Below are 18,704 nucleotides of genomic sequence, written 5' to 3' on the forward strand. Positions count from 1 at the left end.
TCCCAAATAAATTTTCAAACTCTTATCTCCACAGACCAAATAGGCCTGCTTAAACCAAGCACCATATGATAAAGAGACAGGATTTGGGGCTGGAAAGATAACTTAGCAATTCAGAGCACTGACTACTCTTCTAGAGGATCCGAGTTTGATTCCTAACACCCATGTGATAGCCCACATCCATCTATAACTCCAGTTCCAGGGGAATCTGAGGCCCTCTTCTGGCCTCCAAGGGAACTGCACACACAGAGTGCACAGGCACTTACCAGCAGAAGGCCCACATACATAAAATAAAAATAAGTCTTTTAAAATAGAGAGACCAGGTTTAACAAGATGACCCCACAATTCAGGGGGGTAATGGAGCCTTCCTTTGCCTTTTGTTCCAAGCCAAATTCCTCCAGTCCACAGATGGTCTCTAGCCTCTCTAACATGGCTGTCACTGGGTGCCCAAGGGAAATGAAGAACGGAGAGAACCAAAGAAAACCTGAATACTCTTTCCCAGTCTGGTCAGCCAACTATGTGGATGTGGACGGACTATACACCAACAACTCTCGCTCCAGTCTTTCAGGCCAAAGGCAGCAAAAGTCAGCATCTAAGAGCTGTGCAGGTGCATGCCAAGGGCCCACGGTGCATGGTGAGAAAGGATGTTCCCATTCGTGCAGCCTGCCTGTGACTGACGAGTGCTGCAAACTGTCCGGCTGTTGCCTCCCCTGACCTCCGGGAGCAGAACCAAGCGGACGGGGGTGAGGATGGGGGACTTTTTACCCACACCTCATTCTCTGCAGCTTCACCATTTCCAGCTGCTGACGCCCCATCCCTGTGGGGGACAGCATGTGCTTAACATAGCTAGAGGCCAAAAAAGCAAAAAGAAAAGAAGAAGCAATGACAAATGCCCAACTCTCTCATTCCACAAGACAGCCTTCTGGACTTGCCCGTCCCCGTTGCTTTCACGTCACCCCAGCAATCTCCTTTCATGGCTCAGCTGCCCCCCTCCCCAGCCCATGTGGCTTTATCATTTTGTCTTACCCCCTAGACCAACTGCCTAGCAAACTTTTTTCCGACATCCTTCTGCTGCCATCTAGTGTGCACACACTGTCACAACGACTGAGTCCCGGAGCTTCTAAGGTACCCGTTGCCCTGGAAATAAATGCAAGGGGTGGGTTTGTCTCTGTCCATCCTTGCAGGGAAATGTCTATTTCTGGGGACACGCTAGCGTGGTGCATTTTGCTGTGTCCCTGATGCCCCCTCCCCATATAGCCTGCAGCCCTTCCTTTCAGAAGGGCCCCTCTGTAGCAGTTCCTGGATTTTCGGGTACATTCTGATCACAAGAAGATCTTGTTAAAATGCATATTCTATAGCATATTCTCTATAGTAGGATTCTTGCCTGCCCTAGGTGAGGGACAAGGTTTGATTCCCCAACACAAGAGAGAAAGGAAGGTAGGAAGGCAGAGAGAGAGAGGGGGGGAGGAAGGAAGGAAGGAAGGAAGGAAGGAAGGAAGGAAGGAAGGACTAAAAAAATAAAAAAAATAAATAAACCAATTCAGGCAGTGGTCCATGCTTACCCCATCCCACATGAAAACAGAGACAGGCAGATCCCTGAACTCGGTGAGCATCCACCCTAGCCTGCTTGGCAAGTTCTCAGCCAGCAAGAAACCATGTCTCAAAATTGCAAGGTGAATGGAACCTGAGGCACAACAGCTGAGGTCGTCCTGTGACCTCCACATGCACACACACACATACACCCTCAGAGATACGTGCACACACACACACACACACACACACACACACACACACACACACACACACACACACAAATAATAGATTAATTAAAATGCAGATTCTGATGCAGCAGTCAGGGTTGCCAGGCTCTGCGTCTATAATAAACAAACTGAGAGCCACTTTGAACAAAGAGCTAAAGATGGCCGCTGAGGACACAGGAACCTTAGCTCAGACTCTCAACAGCACAGGGGTCTGCATTCTCCATGGGACAAACACAGCGTAGCCTGCTGGACCCAGCAAGCCCTAACACCAGCAGTTTAAGAACAGTTTGAGCTTGGAGGTTGACATCTGACTGCTTCTTGCTGTGCAGCCTTGAGGGGGACACTGACCCTGTCAGAACCTCTTTTTGCCTCAGTAAAATGTAGGAAACCGTATGACCCAGTAGAAAGGATGCGCAGGACAGCCCTGTGTAGCACGGAGCCTTCACCTTTGAGCCAAAGGAAAGCACTAAAGCCCTTATTGCTCTGCTCTTGACTGTGGATTCAGTCTATAAGACGGTGGATATTAAAAGAGAGGGGTGCTTCTGAGCCCAAAGAGCAGACTCCTTCGCAAAACAGGTCAGGAAGTGGAGAGAAGCGGGGACAGGGGCGGGGGCATTCTGCCCCTCTGCTTTCGACTGCATGTTGACTGCTAGTCAGCCAGCCTGGGAGACGTTTGCTCCCTCGGGTGGCACCTCTTCCGGGACAGGTGGGTAATGGTCAATCCTACCCAGTTCCCAAGGTGATGTCCCATTTGCTGGCAGTGTAAGGAACTGGAAGGATAGAAATTATTTCAAATCCATTCTGTTTTGACTACTGTTATTAAAGTGCCCATCTCAACAGTATAAATAGTGTCTGAAGTCTTAGAGTCACCCATGATCCTCTGGGCTCCAAAGGGTTTGGGTAGCCCCATCGCTCTGGCTCTGCCATCAGCAGCATGTGAAGGCTATCACCCAGGCTCCACACCTGCCACTGTCCTTCGTGGTCTTCCCACCAGTCTTGCATCTCCAGTATGCTGGGGTCTCCATGGAAACAGCTTCACCCACAGCCTCATGGCCCCTCTACTGGAACTCCATCCCTGCCACATCGGGCTAAGTCTTGGCTGTTATCCATAACTCCTTCCTGCCTTCAAAGTCAGTACCATGTTGGAGACTCTTATGTATTACCAAGTTTGACTACCAACCTGAGAGGCAGCCTTGGCCACCTCCCTAGACCATGGCCTTCTGAGTGGTGACCCTGACTGAATAAATTCCAGATTTCATTTCAGTGATGCTGGTCTCTCTGTGATTGCAGCTGATTTCTCAGTCCAAGCTGACCAAAAGTTACAGATTGTTCATTCAAAGCATCACATGAATGGCCCCCCTAGGTCTTTAAGGGGCTCTGAGACATCGCTCTGATACTTCCCACGCCAGGCCTCCAGCCTTTTCACTGCTCCCTGCATTGTCTTCCAAGCTCCTACTGCAGCACAGTCTGTAAAAGCTTTCACTTTCTTCCAACCACATAGTCCAAAATCTAAAATCTATGAGGTCGGGTCCATCACAGCAGCATCCCATTTTCTGTTAACAATTTTTGTCCTGGTTCAATTCCCGTTGCTGGGATAAAACACCGACCAAAACCACCTTGTGGGGACAGTAACTTCAGCTCACAGGTTACAGTCTATCATTTTGGGAACCCAAGACAGGACCCTGGAAGGAGAATAGAAGAACACTTCTAACGGTCTTCCTTGCTCTCCATTGCATGCTTGTTCAGCCTGTTTTCTTATACAAGACTACCTGCCTAGGGATGCCACCGCCCACAGTGAGCTGGCCCCGCCCACATCAAACATTTATCAAGAAAATGCCCCCCACACACAGGCCAATTCAGGAGGCAATTCCTCAATTGGGGTGCCTGCTTCCCAGGCGATGCTATTTTATGTCAAAGTAACAAAAAAAAAAAAAAAAAAAAAACAAAAACGAACCAGTGCACCAGTGTTGCTTGTCGGAGGCAGCAACAGTTGGGCAGTCTATCTTCAGGCCCTCCCAAGCTCCTCCTAGCTACGATCATCTTTTATTCCTTCCTGCCCACAGACATCTCAATTTATCCTCTCTCACAAAGGAAAATGATTGCAAGGTCCTACCCTCTTTTTCGTGAAGAGAAAAGAAAACTAATATTGTTTTCCTGCTCAGAGCTTTGTCAGAAATGCCTCGAAGACAAAATTAAATTTGAGATCAATCAAAACCTTGAGCAAAGAGATGAGCCAGACTTCCCTCAGGGCTCAGGCTATGCAGTCCTCTGCCAGGCACTGTAAGTCCCGGCCCTGGCAGGTGACCCAGCCCTTGGGAGGACTGCTGGGTGCCTGCCCTTCCTGTCCCTGGATTTTACCTCCTGATGATGTCATCCTTGCCCTGATCTGATCCCAGTTTCGGGTGCACAGCCCTGGTCCCTTAGGGCTAAGGAACCTTGAACTGTGAGTCTGGCTTCTTAAATACTCTAAGGGTGGTCTCCGTGACCCTCAAAACAGCAGCCAGCAGCTAAGCATTGTGTCTTTCCCCATCATAAGGATGAGTTAGGTTGATTGAGGATTTTCTTTTTTGTCCTTTAAAATTGTTAAGTGGCTGCAGCTCAAAATGTCACAAACACAAAAATAACATCTCTTGACACTCCGTAGGTTAAAAACAGTTCCTGGGATGAGGTCTATGTTCTGTTTCTCTGCATCTTCTTGGCTGGCACCTCCCTCCCTCCCTCCCTCCCTCCTTTCCTCTCTCCCTCCTTCCCTTCCTCTCTCTTCCATGATAAGCCTCATGGCTTTTCATAGTTTGTTTTTGCAGGCGTCCTGGTCTCCTGCAGTATCTTTCCCATCTCTGCCTAGCTCTTGTCTCCTCAGCCCCACCCACCAGAGCCTCCTCAGCTGCCCCAGCTCAGCCGCCCCAGCTCAGGCACAGCCTTTGGCCCGTATCTGCCTGTACCCAGGGTTCAGTCTCCTGCCTTCCCTTCTGCGTTCAGACCTGCTTTGTTGCTCTCTGGGCAGAGGTTCTGTGGAACACAAATGCAGCTGAGGCTTTGGTGACTAACTTGGGCTCACGCCCAGTGCCATCGGCTACTGCCATGTTGGTGGGGACAGAATCCTTGCTAACTCATCTAGGCAGGGAGCCATGGCTTGGAGCCGAGCAGCAAAGTGTCTGGGGACCAAGGAGGGGACTGATGATGGAAAACACATCAAAAGAATAGGCGATAACTCCAGTTTTCTTTCTCAGAACACCTGGCCAAGATGCCTCCTCTCTATTCCTGTCAGCCAAACAGGACGGCTGCCTCACGTAAAGAATGGGGCTTTGGCAGAGCACACAGGGGTGCAGTCAGGCCTCTGGGCAGAAATGCCTTGACTCTGTGTTCTGTCTCCCAGGGCCTCAGTGTACTCACTCGTGAAGGTAATAGCTCGAAGTGTTTCTCAAGTTCATAGAAGACAGCCGCCATAATAGATGTGAGGCACCATTGTCTCCTGGCTTCTGTTCAAAACTTCTTCCCACCAAGAATGGTGGAGCACACACCTTTAATCCCAGCACTTGAGAGGCAGTTGGGTCTCTGTGAATTCAAGGCCAGACTGTTCTACATGGTGATACCTTATCTCAAAAATAAATAAATAAATAAATAAATAAATAAATATCTTCTTATGGCCTCTCCTGTCTCTCTGTAGGAAAAAAAAAATGGCTCTTGGATAATCTCTCCAAAAAAGCTCTCTTTCAATCAGTCAATTTGCTTACAAAAGTTTACTGAGCACCTACCCCGTGCCAAGATCCTTTGCCAAGTACTGGGCATTCAAATCAAATGAGATAATCCTGCTATCTAGGGAATCCCAGGGCAGCAGAAGTGACAAATACCAGGTAAGACAGGACACCTCAGAGATGTAGAGGAAGGGTAGCTACCGGATATAGCAAGGATAACCCATGTTCTCTTTGGAGTCATGGTTTCCGTCAGGTTACCTGCCCTCCTTGGGAGGGAGGACTCCTGTCATGAAAATCGAGGGGCTGGAAGCTGTCAGTATTTAAGGTTTGTAAGTCTTCCATGGCCTGCTCCGAAAGATCCTGCTATGAAGAAAATATGAAGGATGTGTGACTAGGAGAAGACTCTGCCAAGGAAGTGTTTGACTCACAATCGTGAGGACCTGAGTTTGATCTACAAGAGATGGGAGAAGCCATCATGGCACACACTCAAAATCTCATTGCTGGAGAGCCTGAGACAGGTGGATCGCTGGGACTGGCTAGCAAGTGAGCATAGCCTATTTGGAAAGTTCTAGGTCAGTGAAGAATCTGCATCAAATAGTATGAGCAATGCCTCATCTTTTCCTCTGGCTTCCACGTGCATGTGCACACGCATGCGCACACAAACACACACACATGGTGAATAAATAAGAAGATTCTAACCTCCAGGTAAGCTTTATACTCTAACAAACTCTCCCCTCTCCCTTAAACACACACACACACACACACACACTCACACACACTCACACACACACACACACACACTCACACACACACACACACTCACACACACACACCAGCACTCACTGTAAGAGGATCTTGTGTATCACTCATAACCGAGCAACCTGCCATCTGCCCCCGCACCTCTCTCTTTGGTCATGGCTGAGAGGTACTGCAGGGGTCTCCTGGATGCACCTGGAATGAATTCAGGTCTCATCCTAGTGTGGCACGCAGCTGCTGAGTTAATAAGAAAGCTCTGGCAGCTTCGGAAGGCAGTTCAGGGCTTTGAGCTATTTATAGACACTTCAATATGCACAACGGTTGCCTTACACTTTCCATTAACCCCTCCGAGGTTTGAACCGGCAGATTAATTTCCCAGTTCTCTGAGGAATGCTGGCCTTTATTAACCCCATTAGGACATTTTCTTTAGGGGTTCAATTCTCTGTGTGTGGAGAAAAAAAAAAACTCTGAACGTCTTCATAGGCTTGTTCAATTTACCTTGTGCTTCTTAAGTTATAAAAAATAAGAAGAATTTCAAACTCCAAATGATAAACATTCCAAACAGTTTTTGTAGCAAATAAAACTCATAGCTGGGGCATGCAAATTAACAAAACAAAACAAAACAAAAAACCACAAATCATGGATAAGCATGGTACCTTACATATTTGCAAAAATGGTAGCATGTATGGCTGTGTAAGTATTTTCATAAACAAGAAAGAAAGAAAGAAAGAAAGAAAGAAAGAAAGAAAGAAAGAAAGAAAGAAAGAGAGAGAGAGAAAGAGAAGAGAGAGAGGAAGGAAAGAAGGAAGGAAGGAAGGAAGGAAGAAAGGAAGAAGAGAGGGAGGGAGGAAGAGAGAGAGAGAGGAAGGGAGGAAGGAAGGAAGGAAGAAGAGAGGGAGGGAGGAAGAGAGAGAGAGAGAGAAGGAGGGAGGGAGGGAGGAAGGAAGGAAGGAAGGAAGGAAGACTTTACATATGACCTGAGCTCAAGCCCCACCTCTGCCCCCACCGATCTCTTTGTGCTAAGGTTACCTTTGACCTAAGAGAGGAGAACTCAACTGAAGAGTGTGCGGAAATATCTGAGCATCAGAATCCTCCAAGTGATGGTGCAGAGGGCCCGGCATGTGGCTTGGTGGGCAGAGTACGTGAAGTCCTGGGTTCAATCCCCTGCACTTCAGAGACCGTTTGTGACGGTGCCTAACCATAATTGGAGCATGCAGGAGGTGAGAGTAAGAAGATCAGAAGTTCAAGGTGATTGTCAACTCTGTTGCAAGTTCAAGACCAGCCTGGGCTACAGAAGACACTGCATCAAAAGTTTTAAAAACGATATTGCAGATTGGTCCCATTATATAAAGTTAACAGACGCTCCAGCAAGCCAGGGCTTCTGAGTTCTGCCCAGTGTTCCTCCTTCTTCTTCCCGTGTTGGGTCCTCCAGGGCGCTCCATGGGGCACCGAGGGATCCCCAGATCATAGATTGAAGCTTCCTTTCATCCAGAGTTTCCAGTTTAGCTGGGTATAAAACTTTTGTAGTAGGACCTGATGGTTTGTTTTTTTTTTTTTAATTTCCATGGTTTCTGATATTATGTCCACATTTCCATTTCTGAAGCTTCTTGAATTGAGTAAAGTTCTAAATCTTCCGTAAGCCTCAAGCTTTTTTATTCTTGCTGCCAAGCCTTTGCTTCCATCAACCCAACCAGCACCTTAGGGTGGCGTCCTGCTACTGTAGTGGTTCTGAGCCTGTAAGAGAGACCTTCGTGACAACCCAGAATGACCACCTCCCTGGTAGTAACCACACGTGGTGTGGTTCTGCCAGAGCATAAAGGCATTCAGTAAGGGACAAGGGACAGAGGTGACCTCACGTCACAGGAACAAGAGTAGAATAATGAGATCGGGGGGGGGGGGGGGGAAGGGCTCAAGAATCCCCAGGATGGTACAGGGAAATGACAAGCTACACCTCCAAGCACATGGCAGAGAACTTCTCAAAGACAAGCCCCATGTCCCGCCACCCATCACGAAAGAATGTGGAGACAGTGGACCCTCTCACCATCTTCTAGGGGATGGCCAGCCCTGAGCATGAGTAACCCCAAAAGCAATGGACAGAGGATGGCAAGGACCATCCCAAGGCCCAGGATTTCAAAGCCACTGTACCTGAGTGAGGGAAAGCCACTCACTCGCACCCCAAGGCCATGGAGTACAGACTGCAGCTCCAAAAACTCTGAAAGTCATGGAAATTCCACTGGAGGCATTTGAAGAGATGACTGACTGGCTGAAATGTACCTCTGTAAAGAAATTTAATTTAATTTAATTTAATTTAAAATCTGGCTGTTTGTCGACAGTCTGACCAAATACCTGGGGACTCCATAGCTGAATCATGTTGGCATTGCCCATCACAATTGCTGCCTGTTCCTGAGGTCTGTAGACCAGGGGATGGGTGAGATTTAGATGAAGCAGTCACACCCAGGGAAAGATAAAACTCAGCAGACAGAGAATGTTCTGCAGGCCCAAGGATTTCCGGGGAACTGTAAGTATTGAGACTGGCTCTCCCGGTCCTTGCCATCACTGCCAACAGCCTACAGTGTAAACCGGACCACACAGCAGCCACTGAAGAAAGCAAGACAAGCTGATGACACAGCTCCTGCCCCCCTGATAGGAAAAAAACTATGGAACTCAAGGAGTCTGACCCCCAAGCAGGATCAAAGAGAAGCCCCCAGATAGCGATGGGGTCTTGTCTGGTGATTGGTGTTGGCTCTGTGACTGCCTCATGGTCCTGTGGGTGCCATACTAGGCCCTTCTAGGTGTGAGGCCTGTCTTCCATCCTGCCCCTTCTGCCTCCCTCTCTCTGCATCTCTGCAATGTCTGGTTTTCTCATTCCTGAAGTGGGGGTCAAAGAACAGAGGCTTGAAGGCCATGATAATTACCTGGGGTGGGGTTTAGCTCAGAATAAGCAAGCAGTGACTGTTGATCAACATACTACAGCACTGCTAAGCATGCCCCTGGCATCACTACCCACTTCTAAATCTATCACATGGGATCCAGGCTTTCCTGGTTACTTATTTATGGAGAACCTTGGCTAGGTCACTCAACATCCCTGTGGCCCGGTTCCTGTGAAACTGAACAGCGATGCTTCCAGCCTCTCAGGCCTGAGAATTTGAAGAGACAAAGCAGAGAAAACAGAATACTCCTGGACACTCTAGCCAGGCACAGTGTGGCACAGTGGCCTCTGTCACCACACAATGCCATTTAGCACCCCTGTGGCTATTTCATCAGAGACACTTGCACCCATCTGCAAAGCATCCTATCGTGTAGGGAGACAGGTTTGCAGATAGATATAGATGTAGATGTAGATGTAGATGTAGATGTAGATGTAGATGTAGATGTAGATGTAGATGTAGATGTAGATGTAGATGTAGATATAGATATATACCAGAAACTTCCTCGATATCCACACTAGCTCGAGCCATCCTCTTTCCTGAGGCCTCCCCTGTCCCTGTCTTCCTAGACAGCAGGAGAGGATACCCTGAAAAAGCAGTGGCCCACAGGCCCAGGGCCTGCTCCATAGGTGTCCATTCCAGTCCCTACTAACCTGGGAAGAAGAGAGTTCCCACCCCAGCTTGATGTCCCTTCCTGTGACAACAACAACATGCTAACGGTACCTCTCTGCCCCATGAGGAAAGAAAGTCACACTGGACCTGTATGTTAGAAAGCAGTCCAGCCCTCGGGTAGACCTTGTGACCCTTCCTGTCACTTCAGAGCAGAGTCTCCCTGAGCAGGCTCCATCCCGCCATTGACGCCCTCCCTCAGAGCCTGGTACCCGCAGCAGCTTCCTGCCCCTTACCAAAGTGGCTGCAATCTCTTTTAGGCCATCACACAGAGGCTGGGAGGTACTCACTGTCTCATCTACATCTCTGCTGAATAACAGAAAATGAGCCAGGAAGAGTCTGGAAGGCACTATCTCCAACTCTAACCAAAATAAGAACTTAGACAAGGGTCTGGGGAAATTAACTCAACTGGTTGAGTGCTTGCTACAAACTTTGGAGAATCTCTGTTCTCGTGGTCGTGACCCATGGAAAGTTCAGACACAGTCAAGCTCCTATAAACCTAGCACTAAGGAGACAGAGGTGGGTGGATCTCTGGAGTTTGCTGGCCAGGCAGTCTAACCAGTCAGTATGTTCTAGCTTCAGTGAGAAGCCCTGTCTCAAAGTATATGGTGGCAACCAATCATGGAAGACACCTGAGCTCAATGGCTGGCTTCCACTGGCTCGTACATACTTGTGAATCTACACACACACACACACACACACACACACACACACACACATGCTCGCATGGCAAAATCTTACAAAAAGTCCTGGAGCTGGAGCTCTGATGACAGTCTTTGGAACTTTGGCCCAAAGCCCTGTCTGCATACAATGGTCTGTTCACTTTGCAGTTCAAGAATGGCTTATTCTGGCCTGATGGTGAGATGTGATACAGAATTCGTGTCTGCAGATGGCAGCCACTGGCTGGAGAGAGACTAGTGGCAAAGCACTTACCTTACAATCAGGATGCTGGGTTCCCAGCACTGTGGAGGAAAAAAATAGGGTTTGTGAAGGATCCTTAATATGACAGACTCATGTCTCAATGTGGAGATTGTTGTCATTTTGGTTTGTCTGTTTTGTTTTGGTTTTGAGGCAGAGTCTCTCACTGTAGCCCTGGCTGGCCTGGATCTCACTATTTAGACCAGGCTAACCTCCACCTTACAGAGCTCTGCTTGACTCTTGCTTCCTAAGTGCTGGGATTAATGACGCGTACAACCTGATCATAGCCAGGTAAGCAGCTTGGGTGTTGGCACAAGGCACATTTGGAGGCACTGAGAGGCACAAGTAGAAGAAAGGCCCTTGAAGCATGTCACTGTGGCTTCTGAGTCGAAGCTGTAAAGTGCCATGGAATCCCGTACTGTGCAGGAAGGGTCCCTTCATCTCCGTAACTGCCGAAGCCCAGGGCTATCCACTCTCCAGGGAAGGTGGCAGCCTACCCCACACACAGCTCTTCTCTATGACCTGGGTGTAAATAAAGGCAGAATGTACAAGAAGGGGTGTGATTCAGTATCCAATATTTCAATTCAACAAACATTTGTCAAGCAGCTGCTGTGAGCCAAGCAAGCTCTTTACTCAAAGCTGCTAGTCCTTCCCCAGCTGGCCCTGCCTGGCCCCTTAGCCTTGAACCCCCAACTCTCCACACACACTCGTTCCTGGCCTGCTCTTGCCCACTGCCTCCTGGGATACGCCACTCCACTCAGTTGATCTAGAACACGCCTACTTGTCTCTCACTTCCCAGGTCCCAAGTGTTTTGATGGAGAACATCAGTTTGAGGGGAGGGAATCGCTGAGGTGTTTCATTTGGGAGTCAACCTGCTGCTCCCTGCTAGACTGTGATGGCCCCAATACCCACAGCTGTGTCAAGTTACCAGCATCAACTGACAAGTCCAACAAGATACAAAGAAAATCACTTCATAACTGAACAAACAGGAGAGAGGGGGAAGAGAGGAAAGGAGAGGAGGGAGGGAGAGGAAGGAGAGGAGGGAGAGGAGAGAGGGGAGGGAGGGGAGGGAGGGGAGGGAGGGGAGGGAGGGGAGGGAGGGGAGGGAGGGGAGGGAGGGGAGGGAGGGAGGGAAGGAGAGGCCCAGGTTTCCTCTCCCTTGACTAGTATGAGCCATTGCTGCTCCTTTCCAAACAATGGCTCCAGATAGTTCCATCTTCCATTCCTATAGGCTAAATCAAGGAGTGTGACCAACTCAAGATGCTCACCCAACAAATCACTCTACTTTCTGAAATACTAACCCAGAACAGAACCCAAATCCACTGTAGTCAAGCCCCCAAATCACTTCATAAACTCAGGCCCCTCTTTCCTCAGACGCTGCGGTTTCCTTCTGTGCAATAAACTAGGAACCCAATCCTGACGCCAGGCCCAGGCATTTGTTGCCGCCCCACCTCACAGAGTAAGATCTCCACACAGTCCACTGCAGCACACTCTGCAGTGCCCAACACTTCCAGGAGCGTGCAACTTCCCCCTCACCCCAGATTCCCTTCCCTGGGGTCTGGGTTATCCCTTCCTGACAGCTGAGACAGCTAACCCAGGTGGGCAGGCACCACACAGCCGCAGCTGGCCACACCAGGAGTCCTTTGAGACATCACAGAGCCTCCAGCCAGGCCTCTAGGGTTCTTGACCAAGCACTGCAATGGGGTTCCTGATTCTCCCTCCTTCCCAGCGCCCCCCACCCCCCACCCCGCGCGGAACCCCAGGACAGGAAGGGAAGAAAATCGTGCTTACTCAGCACTTCATGTGGCTCCCTTGGTTGGTTGGTTGGTTGGTTGGTTGGTTGGTTGGTTGGTTGGTGGGTTGGTTTTGCCTTCCATACTGTTTTTAAGTTTGCAAAATTGCCATGACACCGCTCAACTTCTGGGATCACCGCTAAGGCTCCAGTATCCCCCCCCCCCCCATGGCACTTGCCTGCTTTTTGCAAGCAGAGGACCGCAATCTCAGGCCCTTAATGGGAACACAAGTGGGCAACAGGAAGAGCTTTCGCCAGGGGGAAGAAAGGAAGAGTCCTAGGGCTTAAACATCTCCGTATAACATCTACGAAAAGGAGCCGGGAGGCTGCTGGGAGCCCATGCTTCTGTTTAACATGCGCAATTAGCATTTGAGGTTGCTGCTTGCTGGAGATGTGTGGCCAGCGTGCGGACCTCACATCCATTTCTCCACTGGAACGCACCTCAAAGGCTCACTGCCTTTGTCACAGCTCCCGCTTCAACAATACACCATCTCCAAGGACAGGAACCGCGGTGGGCCCCTCTCTTCAAAGGCATACTGGAAGAAACTGCAGCTTTTCTCACTAAGGAAAATGTGATCTTTTTTTCTCAGCTTTACCAACAGTGAGGCAAAAAAAAAAAAAAAAAAATTCTGAGTGATCAAAAATAACAAAAGTGTTTAGGGTCTTCTTTTCTCTCTCCAAAATGGTTCCTGAGCTGGCAAAGGCAGCACACACTGCATCCAATCTTAAAAGATTCATAAAAAATAAAAATAAATAAATGAATAAATAAACCTACACGCCCCTGTCTATCCCCCACCGCCACCCCAGTCCCGCCTTTGTCAGCAAGGAAACCAGGTCACCCATGCCCAAGCCACTCAGCCCGGCTCCCTGAAAGGACCAAAGAAACAGCTGCTCCCGGCATCTTTCCTTCTACCGTAGAGAGAGCTGGAAATGTAACAAACGGCCTTTTTCTCCAACGAAAATTAATTCCACCAGCCCCAGAGAGGGTTGCAAACCAGAAGCCACTTTGCTTAAGAAACATGAGCCCTAGAGGCGAACCTCAATTTTGTCACCTGTAAAGTGAGGTTCTTGGACCTGACCCCACATCAAAGGCGTGTTGTAAGAAAGAGCTGAACAATATCTTTAAAATGCCTGTGGTCTCTCAGAGGGGAAAAAAATAGAGTATAAGATGAGACTCTAAAATAAATGCAGGAAGAGCTGCTGAGAGCACTTGTTCTTGCAAAGGCCCTGGGTTTGATTCCCAGCACCCACATGGCCACACGCAGCAGCCCATAATTCCAATTCCAGGAGATCTAGCTCCTCCCCTGGGCACCAGGAACATAGATGGTGCACTACTTAGATCCAGGCAAAATATCCATACACATAAAATAAATATTTTTAAATTGTATAAATGTAACAGGGCTGCAAAGATGACCCACTGGCTAAAGCACTTTTCATACGAGCATGAGTACTGGAGTTTGGGTCCCCCTAAATCCACAGAAATGTAGGAGAGGTGTGATAGTCAGCCTGAAATTCCACCCTCAGAAGGCAGAGACGGGACCCTCAGAGCAAGCTGGCTACTGAGACTAGCCATATCGGTGAGCTCTGGGTTTGATTAAGAGGCCTGCCTCAATGAGTAAGAAGGAAGTGAGATACAGGATGAATCCCGACATTAACCCTGTGTCTCCACATGAGCACACATATGCATGCACACACACACACAAAGCCAGAAAATAAAAAATATATTACTTGATCAATTACTTTAGTAAAACGTCCATAAATGAATGAGGCAATTTATTAGGCAATGATCAGAAACTGGTATAGTTGCCAACACACCAGGACCTCCAAGAAAACAGTTGGCATCCTGAGGGGCTGGAGTCATGTCAGTTCCTGAAGGCGACCTGTGGTGCTGGTCACAGAGCTGAGAGAAGGCGTGTCTTACCTCCCGACCCTGCCAGTGCCCGACCCCACACTACCTCCCCACAGCTCCAGCAACAGCTATCCCATCCTTCCTCCTGCCAGCACCAGTCCCTCATTATCCCTCCTCCACCAACACCCTACTGTTATCCCACGGACCACACCAAACCAGCTGACCACCTACCACCTCCATCGCCTGTTTTGCTCTGACTTTAAAATGTGCCCTAAAGGGGGCTCACATGTTGAGTGTTTGGTCCTTACCTGGCTGTGCTGTTTGGGGAGGTTCGGGGAATTCGAGCTGCCTCCTCCACAGGTTCCTACCCTCGAGAAGTACTGCTTCACCAGCGGCCCTGTACCAGAGTCATACGTGCACGAGCCCTCTGAGACTGTGAGTGAAGTGATCCCACCCCATCCCCACCCCCCGCCACACGACCAACACCTCATCTGTCTGTACACTTCACCCCAGCAACGGTACCACCAGTTCCTCACCACCTTGCCTTCATCCTCACCACAACCCTACCGTTATAGTCCCGCCACTACCCACCCCTGCTCTCCCGCCTGTAACCGCCCCCTCTCCCGCCTGCTCTCTTTCCACCTGCCTAGTGTTCAGGAAACGGCATCCAGAGATGTGAGATCACAGGTCCACACTGTCCAATCGCCGTTAAATTTATTGCCGGAGCACCATTAGCAAGTTAGCTGGAACAACAGGAGCGATGACCACAGCAGAGCGTTGAAGCAGCTGCAGCCCTCCAGGGCCTAAGTGCTCGTAACTGCTGTATTCAGAAAGCTGCTGTTATTTTACAGGTTAGAAACTGAAACGCTGAGACCCTAAGTAATTGGCTTAAAGCCTGCAGTCAGTAATTGTCCGACTGGGATTTACCATGGACGGGGCAGCTCGAGGGCCTGTGCCCTTAAACAATTCATCATGCTGTCAGCTCACAAACTCAGTCTTGGGCACCTTAGGGAAGGGTGTCTGTTAGGTTCACTGGGTTTAGGACACCAGTGCCATCTGGTGAAGCAGGGTATAGTAAAAGCTCACACCCTTGGCTACAAAAATCCACCTTGAGCACCTGCTCAAAGGACAAGCTGCCTCCCACAGCCAGGCCCCATGCTGACCATGCATGCTGTATACACAGACTGTTTGATGCTCTCCCACCGTCATCCTGTGAGGCTGGTAATATTGCTAGGAACAAAATAATTCCTGTTCTGTATGTGAGAAAAGAGAGTAAGTTAGCACCCGGCTGGCATGTCTCGGAGGACTCACAAGTTCCCCAGAATGTCCCAAGCATTCTGAGAGGTCCTCTCCCTCTCCTGGGCTCCAGAATCTGGGATGGAGTCTGGAGAGGACAGCTTTCAATAGCTTTGTGAACAAATGAAAGAAAGAAAGAAAGAAAGAAAGAAAGAAAGAAAGAAAGAAAGAAAGAAAGAAAGAAAGGAAGGAAGAAGGCAGGGAGGGAGGGAGGGAGGGAGGGAGGGAGGGAGGGAGGAAGGAAGGAAGGAAGGAAGGAAGGAAGAAAGGAAGGAAGGAAGGAAGGAAGGAAGGAAGGAAGGAAGGAAGGAAAGATGGCTCATATTTGATATAAGGGTGAGAGCAGGCACCCAAAAGACCTTGGGGCCAAGGCACCAGGCGACTGAGGAATGTTCACTTCGGAGCCCTCTGAACCGATGCTTCATACACACACACACCCAACTGCTTTCCTCCAGCCTGACCTACTTTGGGCCAAGCAGGGTTTGCAGAGCATTGAACAAATGATGCTGACTTGTAGAAGTGGCTGCTGCCCTTTGCAATTAGATGCTTTGAGACCTCTCCTCTGTCCCTGCAATAAAGACAGTGACCTAAGTGCTGATGTGGCCAAAGGACAAGGGACGACGTGAAATTGTTCCCATTAAAATTAGCCCTAGGGGCAAACAGTAAAACCAAGCAGAAAACCTGGCCGGGTCCTCAGGTTTTTAGTGCAAGATCACAGCCTACGTCCATTTAGAGTGTTCTCCTACCCTTCCTTCAAACCCTTCCAGCCCATCGCCTAACACACACACACACACACACACACACACACACACACACACACACACACCTCACAGACGCTGTATTAACAGAAAACCTCCAGCTATGTGTCTATTCATGCAGAATAGCAAATAAATAGCAACTAAGTATCTTCTTCTCCACACTCTGCAAGGTCTGGGGTGGGTGTGCAGGTGCAGGGCGCTAGCGCATCGTTGGTGGCTGGGGACGGGGAGTGTGGGGGAGGGGGTACAGACGGGGGGGGGGGGGGGGGGGAGGACAGGACTGTGAACACTAACCTTCATGTTCTCACCTAACCCTGGGGAACCCACCCTTTCATCTATCCTTCCTGGATTCACAAGACAAGAATTCTTCAGCTCCTGGTGGGGAGCCACCACAGAGCCTCATCACAGGGCTCTGATCACACTGTTAACTCAAAAGAAAACTTGAACCAATTTTAGAACAAGGCTAAGAGGCCAGAAGAAAAATCCCTGCTGCGAGGTCTTGAAACATAAATTGTGAGATGTCGCCATCTTGTGGTCACCTATGGGGTTGCCATTCTTATTCCATACCCAATAGACTATTGAATTCTGTCAGCTGCGGCCACCATCTCCCCCTTTCCCTAGACCCAAACATCAGTATCAGTTTTGCTGAAGCGGCAGGCTGAAGGTTTGCACAGCAGAAATACATCTGTCCCAGTGGCAAGGGTCGGGGACTGGGGATGCTTTCGGTACAAGCCTGACCTGAGTTCAATCACTGGGTCCCACATAAAGGTGGAAGGATAGAAACAACTCCACATGGTGCCCTCTGACCTCCAGTCGTGAGCCTCAGCACACGTGCTCAGACACACTAGGAGTAGTAGTAAGTACTTCTGCCATTGAATATGGCCTGATGCAGGAAGTGACTATGAACTAAGCCTATTAACTGAGAAACACTTTGAATGTGGTTTGCTTCCATCTCCGAAGCACATCTTCTGGGGTGATGAGAAACCATCTTAGTGATCACTGTCTGGATCTTCACACAGTCAACCACAGTGGTGCAGGTACCACCCTGGATGGCCACAAACCCTGTCCTTTCAGCTGTGGGCATTTCACCTTACAGAAAACATGACACCTCTAAGAATGTTCCAATACTACTATGCCAGCCCTCCTCCCAGATCTTATCTTTGACTCTTAGACATAGAGGCCAGCTCCTGCTCGCACCCATGACTGCTCCACATGGGGAGAGGTTTCCACAGTGTAATGGTTATCATATTTGCCTCATACATTTTAATACAGCATTCACTTCACGCTTTCTCCTTCAACCTCACTCTCACTCAAAATGCAAATACCAGGCGGCAGCAGCAATATCCCTAGAACCTAGAATATAAGTCTGTCACCTTGCAATTTAATTTAGTTAGTTTTTATATACTCTCTCTCTCTCTCTCTCCCTCCCCCCCCATTTTTGTTGTTGGTGTTTTGAGACAGGGTTTCTCTGTGTAGTTCTTGCTGTCCTGAAACTCACTGTGCAGACCAGCTGACCTCAAACTCACAGAGATTGTCTTGCTTTCCCTCGCAAGTGCTGGGATTAAAGATGTATACCACTATGACTGGCAAGATAAAAGAGAGAGAGAGAGAGAGAGAGAGAGAGAGAGAGAGAGAGAGGGAGAGGGAGAGGGAGAGGGAGAGGGAGAGGGAGAGGGAGAGGGAGAGGGAGAGGGAGAGGGAGAGGGAGAGGGAGAGGGAGAGGGAGAGGGAGAGGGAGAGGGAGAGGGAGAGGGAGAGGGAGAGGGAGAGGGAGAGGGAGAGGGAGAGGGAGAAGTTTGAGGCCAGCCTGGTCTAGAGGCCAGCCTTGTCTCCAAAGAAACAGTCCAGGATGATCTCAAACCTGCTATTTAGCCAAAGGATGACCTTGGATGACCTTGCACTTCTCATCCCCCTTCCTCCACCTCCCAAGTTTGGGATTATAGGCACCAGCTTTGTGTGCTGCTGGGTACCTAGCCCAGAGCTTCTGGATACTAGGCCAGCATTCTACCAACTGATCCACATCCACAGGCTCAAACATATAATTCTGAATGGCTAAGTAGGGGAAAACATGGATGGGTGGGTGGGTGGATGGACCAACTGACAAACAGACGGATGGGTAGACAGACGGAACAAAAGCACCTATAAATAAACTCCAAAGAAAGAGAAATTTTAGAAACTTTAACATTCGATCATATTGAAAGCCCAGTTCCACCATATCCCAGACGCTATCTTCTCTGGGTCACGATTCTTCTATTCCAACAAAGTGAGGCAAAGTGAGAGGAGACCT

The 18,704-nt window shown here is 49.2% G+C and overlaps 1 long non-coding RNA gene across 2 annotated transcripts; it reads right to left on the reverse strand.

Annotated features, from left to right (window-relative positions):
• Window positions 1–7,075: 7,075 nt before the first annotated feature.
• On the reverse strand, window positions 7,076–14,847 carry Gm36745. Of its 2 annotated transcripts, XR_379913.3 has the most exons (5): window positions 14,672–14,847; window positions 12,514–13,238; window positions 10,738–11,244; window positions 8,354–8,484; window positions 7,076–7,942 (listed from the first exon to the last, which is right to left on the reverse strand). It is a non-coding gene; the product is annotated as a predicted gene, 36745 (long non-coding RNA). The 2 variants fall into 2 exon arrangements; XR_001779311.1 differs by lacking the exon at window positions 12,514–13,238 and having other exon boundaries at window positions 10,738–10,766.
• Window positions 14,848–18,704: the final 3,857 nt, after the last annotated feature.

Source organism: Mus musculus, chromosome 9 (genome assembly GCF_000001635.26).
Source record: "Mus musculus strain C57BL/6J chromosome 9, GRCm38.p6 C57BL/6J".
Lineage (NCBI taxonomy): Eukaryota > Metazoa > Chordata > Mammalia > Rodentia > Muridae > Mus > Mus musculus.